Source organism: Lissotriton vulgaris, unplaced genomic scaffold (genome assembly GCF_964263255.1).
Source record: "Lissotriton vulgaris unplaced genomic scaffold, aLisVul1.2 SCAFFOLD_3661, whole genome shotgun sequence".
In the NCBI taxonomy this organism is placed as follows: Eukaryota; Metazoa; Chordata; class Amphibia; order Caudata; family Salamandridae; genus Lissotriton; species Lissotriton vulgaris.
In genome coordinates this window covers 122,365-135,917 of record NW_028249147.1, presented here as the reverse complement: position 1 = coordinate 135,917, position 13,553 = coordinate 122,365, and the positions used below count along the sequence as shown (strand labels likewise).

The 13,553-nt window shown below is 46.7% G+C and overlaps 1 long non-coding RNA gene across 1 annotated transcript in view; it reads right to left on the bottom strand.

Annotated features, from left to right (window-relative positions):
• The window catches only part of LOC147663688 (uncharacterized), a 74,584-nt gene extending 64,635 nt beyond the window's left edge, over nt 1-9,949 (bottom strand). The window contains exon 1 of the long non-coding RNA XR_015305256.1: nt 9,906-9,949. This is a non-coding gene — a long non-coding RNA (uncharacterized LOC147663688). The remainder of the gene's footprint in view (nt 1-9,905) is intronic.
• Nucleotides 9,950-13,553: the final 3,604 nt, after the last annotated feature.

Here is a 13,553-nt window from a genome sequence, read left to right as displayed (position 1 = left end):
GTCCCACTTACGCCTCATTGGACCTTCTAGGCCCATGATCATGCCTTTCAGGGTTCGGTTGAATCTTTCAACCAACCCGTTACCTTGGGGATGGTAAGGTGTGGTGAATTTGTACGTTACGCCACACTCTTGCCAAAGGGACTTCATATACTTGGATATGAAGTTGGTCCCCCTGTCGCTCACCACCTCTAGAGGGAATCCTACTCGTGAGAAAATTCCCATCAGTGCACGTCCCACCACGGGGGCCGTCACTGTCCTCAGAGGGATGGATTCAGGGTACCGGGTGGCATGATCCACCAAGACCAGGATGAACCTGTTGCCCATGGCTGTCTTGGGGTCCAGAGGCCCAACGATGTCAATACCCACTCGCTGGAATGGCGTACCAACCACAGGGAAGGGTTGGAGGGGAGCCTTGTTCTTCCCTCCGGTCTTCCCACTTGCCTGGCAAGTCGGACAAGTTCTACAATGAGCGTCTGAGCTCTTGTGCATTTGGGGCCAGTAAAAGTGGGTGACAAGCCTGTCATAGGTCTTGTCCATCCCCAAATGTCCTGCTAAAGGCACATCATGAGCCAGACCCAGTAGGAAGGCTCTGAACTTCTGGGGTACCACCAGCACACGGGCTGACCCAGGTTCAGCAGCCTTAGGCTCTGAATACAGGAGGTCGTTCTCCCAGTACACGTAATGTGTTTTGGCCTGAACACCATTGGCCTGGTCTGCAGCCTGCTGCCGCATACCCACGAGAGAAGGGCATTCTCTCTGCTCCTTGCAGAATTCCTCCCTGGAGGGTCCTCCTTCTTGCTGCCAATGGGTCAGCTCAGGCAGGTCCCCCAGTTCGGCGATCTGTTCCCCTGTAGGCTCCAGGGCATCCCCCTCAAGGTCTGCTTCCTCCTGGACCGTGGGAACTTCAGGGGCCGGTTTCCCGCGCCCCCTGCGCCTTCTCCCTAAGGCCGGTTCCTGGGCCTCTCCTCCAGGCCCCAGGACCTCTTGATCACCCCTACTGGCTGCCATCGACCGGGTGGTCACGCACGCCCAGTCAGGCAGACCCACCATCCGCAGGTGAGTCGTTTTCTCCACCTTTTCCCAAGGGGAGTGCTCCAAGTCATTCCCTAGCAAACAGTCAACAGGCATGGTTTTTCTTACACAGACCTGCAGAGTACCAGAGACCCCCCCCCCCCACTCGAAGGGAACTTGAGCCATCGGACACTGACTCTCAGAATTATCAGCGTTGATAACCCTACAGTAGGCATGGGGTACAACCTGCTCTTGAGACACCAGGTGCTGCCTCACTGCAGTCACACTGGCTCCTGTGTCTCGAAGAGCCTCAGCTTCCTTGCCATTGATGATCACCACCTGCCCATATTTCTTAGTGTTAGAGGGCAGGTAGTTCGTAGGGATCATCTCGCTGTCTCCTAGCGAGACTAGGGTCATGTGAACGGGATCTCCACCCCCCGGGACCATCACTTCTTCTCCTAAGTGAACACTAGTCACTTGACGGGGCGGAGCACCAGTGGGTGCGGGTTTTCCAAACAGGCGACACTTGGGGTCACTGGATATGTGCCCAGGCTCGCCACATTTGTAACAATTGAAGGGCCCCTTCGGAACAGGCTTACCTGTCGGGCCCCATTCTGCTTTGGGGGTGGGGGAGGCTGAGAACCTTGCTGCTGGTTCCCCTGGGAACTACTTTGGGGGCCTTTTTGGAACCCTTTCTGTTTTCCCCCCTTGTCCCCCCCACTCTTCTGCTGGGAACCCTGCCCACTCTTGGCGGAGTCTCCTACTGGACCCTTGTGGACCCTGGTGCTGAGCCAGCGGTCCGCCTCCTCAGCAAGCTTCCTCGGGTTGGACAGCTTGCTATCGATCAGGTGTTGGCGTAACTCAGGAAAACAGTGATCAGACAAGTGCTCCCATGCAATTAAATCAAAGAGACCTTGAAAATCATTCACTTTGCTACCCTTCACCCAACCATCCAGTGCTCTGCAAAAATAAGTCACATACTCCACATACGTATTCCCAGGCCGCTTAGTACATCCCCTAAACTTCTGTCTATACATTTCAGGGGTAAGCCCGTACCTGCTCATTAAAGCTTCTTTCATGTGGGAATAGGATCTCTGATTCTCAACGGGCAAATCTAGCAAGGTATCTCGCCCTTCGCTAAGGAACCTTCCCCACAACCCCACTCCCCAATCCTTGTCAGGGACCCGGTGGGAGGACATGGCTACCTCGTATGCCCTAAACCACTGTCCTATGTCATCCCCCTTAAAGAACTCTTTAACTACGTCCTTCGGGATGTGCACTCTTGACTCTACCTGCACTGGTGATGTGCTGCCACCAGAGGGAGGATGATCCAAGCCTCTTTCTTTCAGGCTTATCTCCCTCATTTTCACTTCGTAATCCATTTGGTGCTTTCGCTCTTCCAGCGCCATTCTTTTTGTTTCAAGCTCCAGTTGGATTTTCAATTCTGCCAGCTTTCTTTCGTGATTCCTTGTTTCTTTCCTGTCTGCCAGCTCCTCTGGCGACAGGCCTTTATCCAAGCTGTGCACGCTGTCTTGCCTTTCGAGATCCACCAGATCCCCAAGTGCATTCTGCTCCTCCGTTGCATCTTGCTCCGCGAGGGCGTCTTGATCCTCCGGGGCCTTTCTGGACTCTACCCAGGCTTTCAGGGCCTTGTAGAGCTGTGGCTTGTTCTTGCAACCGGTGTGTGGAACCTTGAGTTTCTTGCAAAAAAACTTCAGTTCCGTTCTGGAGTATTTATCCAGCTTTGTGGCGTCCCACTCCACCTCCAGCATCTCAGAGGTCGTGGACTCCGCTCCATCCAGGCTCTTCGTGCCCGGCATGGTTTCCACACTCGGAATCTTCTTTCGGCAAGATTTCAAAAGCAAAGTCTGTGGCTAAGTAACTGGACTGTAATCAATGTGCAATGGTCAGAAGTTAAGGTATAGATACTGCAAGTGTAAATTCGAAAATCCTCACCGCTGCGTCCAATGTAGGAAGGGGGAGGCTATAGTTGGCGCAGTGAAACACTAGCAACAAGCAGGGACTCTCTCTTCCTCGTCAGGGCTGAGGGTTACCTTCCAGACAACCTCTGCTTACCCTCTAGGTAGTGTGGCTTAAGCAGTCGTAGGCTAATCTTTGGGGCACATAGGGTTAAACACTTGCAATATTACACCGTCACAACCAACCCACCACACAATGAGACCAGACTGTATTCTGTAAAAATATATATCTTTATATAGATTTTAAGCAGGCTTGTGAATACAGATAGCGAACTTTCAAATAGCGGTTCCAAGTTACTTAGTTCAGGTTGCCACAGTTCTTTCTAGCAATAAGAGTTCTTTTTAGGGCCTTCTGGCCGGTTCAACAAAGTTCTTGTGGAGCAGGCGGCTTCCAGGGGAGCTGTCCCACGTCGCGTTGCCTTCCCGGGGTCGCTGTTCGTTGCGGCTCTCAGCCGAGCAGGTAACAGGTCATCCGGGGCAGCGGTGCTCTGTGGCGGCAGGGTCCTTTCCTCGTCGTCCGCTCCAACCCTGGAGGCGGCGGCTGTTGTGGTGGCGGCCAGTGGCAGTACGGTCCCCAAGTGCAGGACGTACCCAGCCAAGGGCCGGTTGCAGCTGTACGCTCACAGCTGAGCTGTCGGGCAGGATACCGACCAGAGGGGGGTTCTCACAGGGCGGCTGTCCGTCTTTGCAGGTGGGCTGACGGCTCGAAGCACAGTCAGCTCGGGAGCTTGGACCGGACGGGTCCTCCTTCGCTTTGCTCTCGGTTCCCGGTGCAGATGCGGTCACGGTGTTCAGGCCAGCGGCGGCTGGACCTCACTTTGCTCTCGCTGTTGCCTTGGGTCCCGGTCACGGTGTTCGGGAGGATATCAATGCCTTGGATTACGGGGAGCGTGGCAGGCTTGCCCAGCGCTCCCAGACCCCTCTGTCAGTACTGCAGCGATAAGCAGCACACACAGTCGCTTTCTTCAGGGTGTAGCGCCCACTGGTCCTGGGGCGCTGGTCAGGGGGCAAGTTCAGCAGCAAGCCCTTGGAGATCGTTTCAGCAGAGTTTGGCACAAAGTCTTGTCAAGTAAAAGTCTTCTCGCAGTCTTTCCTTTTTCCTCTCCTTCGGCAGCAAGGCACCAGACACAGGCAAGAGACAGCACTCTTCCTTGTCCTTCACGGTCCTTCTCGTCGGGCAGAGTTCCTTCTGTAGCCCAAACAGGATCTAATTTGCAAGGAGCAGGGCTCCTCCTTTTATACGGTATTTCTTTTGTTCTCCCAGGCCAGGGGGGGCCTTTGCATAGCCACTTTTAGTCCTTGAGTACCCTGGTGGGTGTACTCCGGCTTCTGCTTTCAGTGTGAGGGGCAGGCGCATCAGACGCCCCACAGGAGGTGGAGCCAGCATTGTGCGGACAGGGACCGCCAGAGTACCTTGTTGATGGGGCTTCGCCCTTCCTGGGCCAGGTGTCGGCTGAGTCATCAGTCGCTCCCCAGGAGGGTGGAGCCAGCATTGTGGTGGCAGAGCACAGCAAGATCCAGAGTCAAGAGCTACTCCTACCTCCCACTAAGGTGTAATCTGCGCATTCACCACCTGTCATCCCCCAGCCCTGTCACTCACACATCCCAGACAGTCAGATACACATACCAGCAGAGGCGGGCTGAAATGGTTAGGCAAGCAAACGTTGACTTTCTAAAAGTAGCGTTTGCAAACACAGGATACTAAAATAAACTTGACTACAAGAAATATTTTATCATCCTGAGTTCAGGCATACTAAACACGACGCGCTACCATGCTCCTTGAGCCTGCTGGGATTATAGGGTGTAATAATTCCAGCAGCTCAGTCTGGCCTAATGGAGCAGGTAGCCTTCAATAGTGAAATACGGTTTTGGTTGTAAGTCACTACTAGGACATGCCACACACATCAGGGCTTGTCCTACCTTACACCTACAACGCACCCTGCCCGCAGGCCTACCATAGGGGTGACTAATATGTAGTCAAGGGAAGGTTCGGAGGCTGGCAAGTGGGTGCACTTGCCCAGCTAGCGTGACAGTACGAGACCGCACGCGGGTTCTGCGGTCGCAGTTCCCAGACACATCTTTACGGCTGCTTCGGTGGGTGGCGCAACCAGCGCTGCAGGCCCACCAGCAGTATTGGCATCTACAAGCCCCGGCACTCCTAGTGCACTTTACTAGGGACTAACAGTAAATCCAATGAACCAATCATGGATACCAATCGCATGTACAATTTACAGTAGGGAGCACTTGCACTGCGGCATGGGTCAGCCGTGGCGCAGTGCCCTGAGTATCGGAAAACCAGCAAAATATCGGAGGCACATCAGCAAAAAGTGGAAGGGAAACTCACGCCAAGGTGCCAGGTCTAACAGTCACAATACATAAATTTAGTTCTGCATCATAGAATTCAGCACTAGACAGTGTTTACAGAAGAGAAATCATCACTACTCGATTTTTCAGCAAAAGAGTTCATTACCAGGAATCTTAGTGAGAACCAGCTATTCACTATGAGCATTCAGGTAACCTTTGGTTTCCACGAGTGAAGACTACTGTCTGTTCCTCCTATTGCATCAAAGAACAAAGGCTAATTACCCCCGTTTGATTCTTACCAGAGATCTCCTCCACCACCCCTATAACAGAAACATTTCTATCCCAGTACCATGTCAGGAAAACTCTTACAGCATTAATGATCTAGGAGCCTCTGGTGGAAGTCTTAAAGGCTTCTTGAGTCAATTACCCACGTTCTGATTTGTGCAGTAGAAGAGGGAATCACTTCTCTGGACACTTGGTCAGTAGATCCCCGTTCTCCAGCTCCCCCAACACACACCCTCCTTACTTTCAATGAAGGCCCCTCAGCGGCCACAGTCTCGAATCGCCGGGAGAAGGGAAGACATTAACAGAGGCTCTGTGAGAAGCTGTTTGCCTCTTAGCCTCACCCACCAGACCAGCCACTCACTCTCCGGGCTAGCGTCAGGTGCAAGGCTTAGCTGGCTGAGGAGAGCCGATGCGCTCCTCCCGCCTGTTTCCTCTCTGTGGATCAACTCCGTCTCTCTCACGGACCAGCCGAGAGTTCCTTTAGCGCTCCTCTGGGCCTGCGCAGTGCACAGGTCACTTCCGCACCTCCGGGGCCGCCCGCCTACACCAAGCCTGCGCGATTCAGGGACAGCGCTCCTCCTTACAGGCACCGCCCCGCCCGCACTTGACCTGCGCGGCACTCGGGTTGCTATACTCGGCAAGGGACGTGGCGCCTTACCCGCGCTGGTAACCGCTCTCCGCTTCAAGGGCATGCGCGGAGATCAGCGTTTCTTCGCCCATGCACCCAGCCCAGCACCATCTCTGTACACACTCGCCTCCACTTCAGGAATTCCTCGAGCGGCGCAGGGCGTCTCAACTCTCCGCTTCCGGGCAACCGGTAAGGCAGTTTAGAGGGAGGGGTTTTGCCCCAGTCAGCGGCGAGGCTTTAGGCTGGCAGAGGCCAGAGGATCTCAAGGGGGGCCAACTGAAATTTCTGATCTGACTCCCTCAGATGACAAGATCCCAGAAGAAGGTTTGGTTAGAGGCTAGGGGGGGAACGTCTTCCAGAAGAGGCTGTCAAACTCTCTATTAAACTAACTACTCCCAGTGCGTCCACCTCCCCTCACCACTGCCTCACTCCTCACGCTCTCTAGACTACCCAAAATGGCTTCCTTGCCCCTGTCCTTTTATAGACGGGCCACTCAGGGTCCAGTAGGGTCCAGAAGGTTCTGGAAGGCCTCTATGTTATCCTATTAGGCTTTTCAGAGGTTGGCAGTTATGGCAGTTGTGAACCACCGTTTTGTATAACCCTCACTTTCTAGTCAGGGATGGCACCTAGGCCTAAGGTAAAAACTATGAGGGCAAAAGAGCATCTAACCCCTGCCAACACCACTAAAGATTCAGTGGACACAAAAAGATTGAAAAGGTTTTGAGGGGCAAAAAGGGGACAAAATAAATAATAAATTGGAGGGACTTCCCAAAGGCAGACAGGTCTAACACGCAGACTTTGGACTCTTGATTATGCCAAAAAGGGCAAACCTTTGCAAGGATATATTAAAAAGATACCTCTGAATCTTACAGTGGGTTAGTGATGCTGAAAATGCATTTATAAATATCAAACAGGAGTTCACTTCCACAGCCTTATTCAAGATCCCTGATTATACCAAACCGTTTTCATTGTATTGTCATGAATTAAACGGATATGCACTTGGAGTTTTGGTTCAAAGCAATGGGGACCAGATAAAGCTGACAGCTTATAATTCTTCTGATTTAGACACTGTTGTCGCTGGGCTCCCACCATCTTTATGGTGTGTGGTGGCTGCTAAAAAGCTTCCCCTGTTAACAGTTGCTGTGCTCCATTCTCTAGTTGCCCTCCCCCTCTGCACTACAAAAATTCACTATATCTTTACATCTTTACATCTTGATTATCTCAGTATGTTTTGATACTGTGTTCTTCTTCGCAGCCTGCCTCCTTAATGCCCACTAGCTAGGATGTTATGTTATGATGGATTTATACTGCCCATAAATACTCAAGAGTGTCCTGGCGCACAAAATAACAGTGACCTGGTGGAGCAAAAAATTTTAAAGGAGGAAGGTTTTAAGTTGACTTTAAAAAAGTCTGAGATCCTGAGTGTTCTGTAATTCCAGGGGCAGGGAGATCGATGTCAAAGCTGCTTTGACGGAGAGGGACTGGCCCCGCAGCTGCGTTCTGTGGAATCGCGGGAACGCCATCCGTCGTTGGGTGGCTGAGCGCAACAATCTGTCAGGGACATGGAAAGCAAAATGCTTCCTTAAGTACATTGGTCCAAGATCGTGCAGGGCTCTTCGCGTAAATGCTGTCTCATGCTAGATCTTCCAGAGATGTTAAACAGAAGTCTAGCCACGGCATTCTGTACGGTCTGTAGTTTTTTTTGCAAATATCCAGGAATACCCATATACAGAGCACAGGCTACCATTTCCTTGGCCGGCCTCGGAAGCAAGAGGAAGAACCTTCTTAATGACTTAAGGGTGCCAAAGCAAACTCCAGTGAGTTCCTTAATTTGCACCGAAAACCGCAGGACTTCTCCAAACCAGACCCCCAAAGATGGAGATCCAAATGACTGTGTTCTAGCCTCTGTCCATGTTACTAAAGCTTGCTCTCATTTGCCTCTCAGTGACTAAGTAACAATTTTTGTTGGATCATGTCTCAGGAATGATGAAGAAACCCTAGTCGCCGGGTATGCTGTATTAAATTTTGTAAAGCTGTCATTTACCCACTGCAGAATCATCAAAAGTCATGGAGCACATCACTGTTGCTTAATCTTATATCTTAGTCAAAGAAGACTGTAACTGTACACAGGCTGAAAGAATGCCTTTGAAGTGATGCATGACCTTGGGCTCCATTGGATGCAAAGAGGTTTCTTGACCTCAACAGGTAATACTATTAAGAATGTGCAATATGTACAGAATCTTTTAAATGCCTTGCAGTTACCAAAAGGTAGCACCCCTATAAAATTATTTCAAGGGCAATGCTCTAGCTAATTCAACTTCTAGGAACACCACATTCTCTAAAAATGTAGCTATGTAAGGTATAGGCACTGATCTATTTCTTGAACCCACCCCGACTTATCTTAATTTCAGGAGTGAGCCTCTGAAAATGAAAAAGAGTCCTCCATAAAGCAGTAATGTTGAAGAGACCCTCAGAGGGTGTGCAGACAGTATTTGGCATATGTTCTCATCATAATTTTGACTCCCCAAACTTGTCAGCTTGTATCATGGAGCATTCCACTTTGGTAGGGACGGCAAGATTTGTTCCTCTGCAACCTATTTATGTGCACTCTTTTCTACCTCTAAATTTAAAGCTATTGCCAATCCTGTGCCATATGCCTGATGCACAATGTTGAAAAGGGATTAAGGCCACCCCTGGTGCTCTCCCACCCACTTGTGACCCCTTGGTGTCCTTCCATTGACTTCATTTAGAAGCCCTAATGTTCAAATAATTTCTATGTCCTTGTATGTTTTAAAGTTGGGTGAGACAAGTAGTATTTAAAGTCCAGGTTTCGCAGACCCATGCCTGTTTATCAGGATACCAGCTGACTATGTAAGGGAGTTCACTTCAGATTAAGTGCATGTAACTTTTATCTTAAAGTTGCATGGACAAAATCTGACATGGTTGTGGCCCTACTGAGTCTGCATTAGACAACTTTGGCTTACACCAATAAATGTGAGGTACAAAACTATTTATCTTCAAACGTAGGTTTCAGATAGGTCTGCTAGATACATTTCTGAAATCACACATTACTGAAGTGTGATTTTTGGATTAAAAAACCTCTCTCAATTCTCTCAACAAATATAATATGACTGTTAAATATTATTTACCCTCAATGGCTTTAAGCTTTCAGGACCAAAAGGTCACACATTTCATTGAGCACACTCTGTCCCCTAAACATGGAAGTATCTTTAGAGTAATAGTATTCTATGTCTTCTGCAATAAACAATTGTTCATCGGTGATATTTATTTGCAGCAACAAGGGGCGTGTGTGCTGAATTTAAAAACGTCTCTGCAGACACTTGGGGGCATATTATCAAGACAGGCGATAAAATTATCGCCGTTATAGCGGCAGAAAACTGCCGCTAAAACGTCGATAATGGGCTTGATAATATGCTCTATGGAATTCCAATTGAAGCCCATGTTAGATAGATGTCCTTCACATTTAACATGGGCTTGAATTGGAATTCCATAGAGCATATTATCAAGCCCATTATCGACGTTTTAGCGGCAGATTTCTGCCGCTATAACGGCGATAATTTTATCGCCCTTCTTGATAATATGCCCCCTTATTTTTCTCAATATATAAGAGGAGAGTTTGAGACTTCGGGAATAATTTCCCTCAAATGATTAGGCCTAAAATTGTGTATTACACTTACTATATTCTCTTCCGCTTTGACAGTGGTCAACATCGTCTTTGCGTCTAAAATAGAAACAAAACAAATGTTATGTATCAGTCATTTCTAGAACAACCTCCTCCTGTCCATTGTCCAGACACTGAAAACAACACTTTTCTTTTTTTCATTGTTTGAATTCATTAAAATGTATTGCAGTATTGCTTCTAACAGGAAATATGTTTTATTTAAAAACTTCAATATTCGCCAATGTGCTATATAAAAAAAAAGGATAACATGTTCACCATTGTAAACTTTAATAAAGTAATCCTGTATTTACAATAAAAAATCCTCACATATTTGACATTTTGCACTAATAAATGATTTTAGTTTCTACACAGCTGAGAATGAACAGTAACACTGGTACAATCTTCCTTTACCAGAAGGTTTCCTGTTCTGTCTGAATACCGAATCTTTTAAAAAGTGCCTTAAAAATATGAGTTTCTGAGCAAAGAATCTTGGGTAAACTAAAAGCAATCAGGTGAGATCTAGTGATCCAATATAGCAATCACATTTAAATATTTATTAGACAGTTCTTTAGGTCAGCCAGCTTATTTTCGCATTGCAATTGTCCTTTTTTCTAAATATTTGATTACATTTGCACTTCTTCTGTTTCTGATCTTTAAGCTGAAACGTGTCATATGCCCTACCCACCCTTTCAGGACATTATTTCACTACATATGACTCCTCCAGTGGGTCCCCCTGTTCATACCACAATAACATATAGTATAAAGATCTGGGTGGAGCAAAGGCATACAGTCGACAATTAGAGGGTATCAGAAACAACAGCTGGGATCTCTGCATGACATTTGGTATCACTGCCACTGCTTTTTATAGGATTGGTATCTGAGGTCAAGAAGACAATCGCAGGAACAAAACATAGACACGTCTGCCAGTCATGGTCTGTCCTTTCTACTCCCCAGCTGTCCCAACTGCAATACATAAGGAGCTGTTAGTGTGTTCAGGGAGCAACAAGTAGGGTAAATCCTTTGAGGCCACTGGAGGTGATAAGTTGGATCTTACTTCTACTGCCACAGGTTTGCTGGTAAAATAACTTTAAGGAAGTGATAAGGCAGTCCCAAAAACGTGTTAGTTATAGAACAGGAGCCTGACAAAATTTGCAAATATCCTGAGAATACGACGTAAATTATAACTTAGTTGCCTGATACCGATAAAGGATGTTTACATACATATATTTTCAGCAGTTTTACCCAGTGTCAAATAACAAATATGATACTTGAGACTTTGTTATTTTTGAGACTGTTGATCAGTTCTTATCATTTAAAAAAAATCTGCACAGCGAATGGGATGAAGCACGCCAGACGTGTGCATGAAGCATGACAGAAATGAATGTGTGAAAAACACCACAATGTGCAACGAATGCAAGGAAACCAAGGGCCAGATGTAGGAAAGCCATTACTGGTCGGTAATAGACTTTTCCTATGTATGAGGCAAATTTACTGATTCGGTAAATAACTAATCGGTATTTACCGAATCGGTAAATGAAATATGGAAAGCACTTCAAAGTGTGCTGCTGGGCTTTAAGGATTCGTTATTTACCGCCAACTATTAGTTGGTGGTAAATAACGAATTCCTATGTAAATGCAAATCTGTGCATTTACACCTACAGGGGCATTTATGCCCCTTAGGGCATGTATGTGTGCCACATGTGCACTCAAGCACTAGTCAGGGGTGCAACAGGGTGTCAAAGTGACACCCTGCCACCCTTGCTTTTCCCCAATTTCACCAAATCCTACCTCAAGGCCCATAGGAATGAATGGCAAATACTGAATCAGTAATTACTGATTCGGTAAATACCGAATCTTAACGATTTGGTATTTTTTACCGATTTTTTACCCACATAGCATTTACCGATTCGAAAATACCGAATCGGTAAAATTCGGTATTTTGGAATCGGTAAATTTAAATTACCTACATCTAGCCCCAAGGGACGTAGTACCACATGAAGTGGGTGCAGTTTGGAATGTTGCACGTGACACCATAGATTACTGAACATTATGGAAAGGCAACATGTACAAAGAATTTACAAAGAGTGCAGCACAGTCCCCTGCATGCACAGACACCAGCAGTGATCTGCTCTTTACTGACTGCATGTGACTTAAATTGCATCCATTCGCAGCTCATAATGCTATAAAACTTAATCTGCATGTGTTGGGCTTGTGCCTCTCTGCACGGCCATCTGCAAACGGTATGTCTTTACCCTTCCTGTTTTCTGAACCCGATTTTGTTGACTTTTATGACCCTGTGTACTTTACCTCTGCTAATCAATGCTAAAGTACTTATGTTAACTACCCAATACATGATAGAATTGGCTTTCACCCAATTGGCACATTTAATGTACTTATTTATTCCTAGTACGGTGGTACTAAATGTGTATAGGTCAGCGTTTTTTTGCTTCATGTTTGGTACTGCCAATGTACCATTTTTGGCATGGGCAAATTAAGACATATACACTTTATGTAGTGTTGCAGGTAAGATTCTTTTTGATGGTAAACCCCCTGCTAGAATTAGGTACATTCAGTATGTCACAGTCTCTGCTATTTCTACAGTACCAAACATGAAGCAAAAAAACGGGTGCTAGAACATTTGCGGGCTATTAAGAATAAAAACAGACAATATCCAGTATCTCGCCATTTCGCTGAAAACCATTTTAGCGATGAAACTCTGGTACGAATGGTGGTGTGTGATTCTGTCAATTTGGGAGCCCGAGGGGGTAATCGTGAACTCTCCCTATGTCAGTTGGAGTCAAGATATATCATTGATTTGTTAAGTCTTGCACCTAGCAATTCACTTACATGAATAATATGGTCTTATCTGTATACAGTTTATGCTGATTGTAATTTTAATCATTTTTTTTTTAGATGTTTTGAGCACTTCAATTTTGGCAACCGGCAGCCTGGAGATGAAATAATGAATTGCACAAATGAACTGTAAAATGAATGAATTCGCACACTTGGACTGAATAACTAGACAAACATTGGTGTATAGTATATGTATGCCCACTTGGGCTCAATTTGAATGGCATTCTTGCCCACTTGGGCTCAGCAGAAATCGCGTTGGTCTCAATAAAGTTACGTGATTGAGACAATGCAGGATGATTTGTTCGGGCTTTACTAAGCTCGTTGCAATATCAGGATAATAACTGTCATGATTTATACTATCACCTGGAAATTCATATAACAGTTTGATAATTTTGTCAAATGAATCAAATGAGACTCTGATATAATCGTATCAGAACCAATTACTGTGTGTCTTATGTGCAATAATATACAGCAATGATTATTGAGGTTTTGATTAAGACACTGTATATGTACTTACATTTTGTATATATTTCATGCATTTTTGCACATTATAAGATGGCCGCCACTGTTGCCTCTGATAGTCACATGAGGTATTTATTGTTTTTTACGTTTTTTCACGTAATGTATTTAAACATGGTGGACAGTTGTATTTACGAGCGTGATCAAGGGCTAATCCCCAAAACGCGTCGTTTTTCCCTTGCCAAATAGATATATTTGCAGCACTTGAGGTGTCCGAGTGGTTCCTATGTCGAAGGGAGCCTGGGAGTGAATTTGCATATATAGTTAGTTGCAATAACTATATATCACGCAC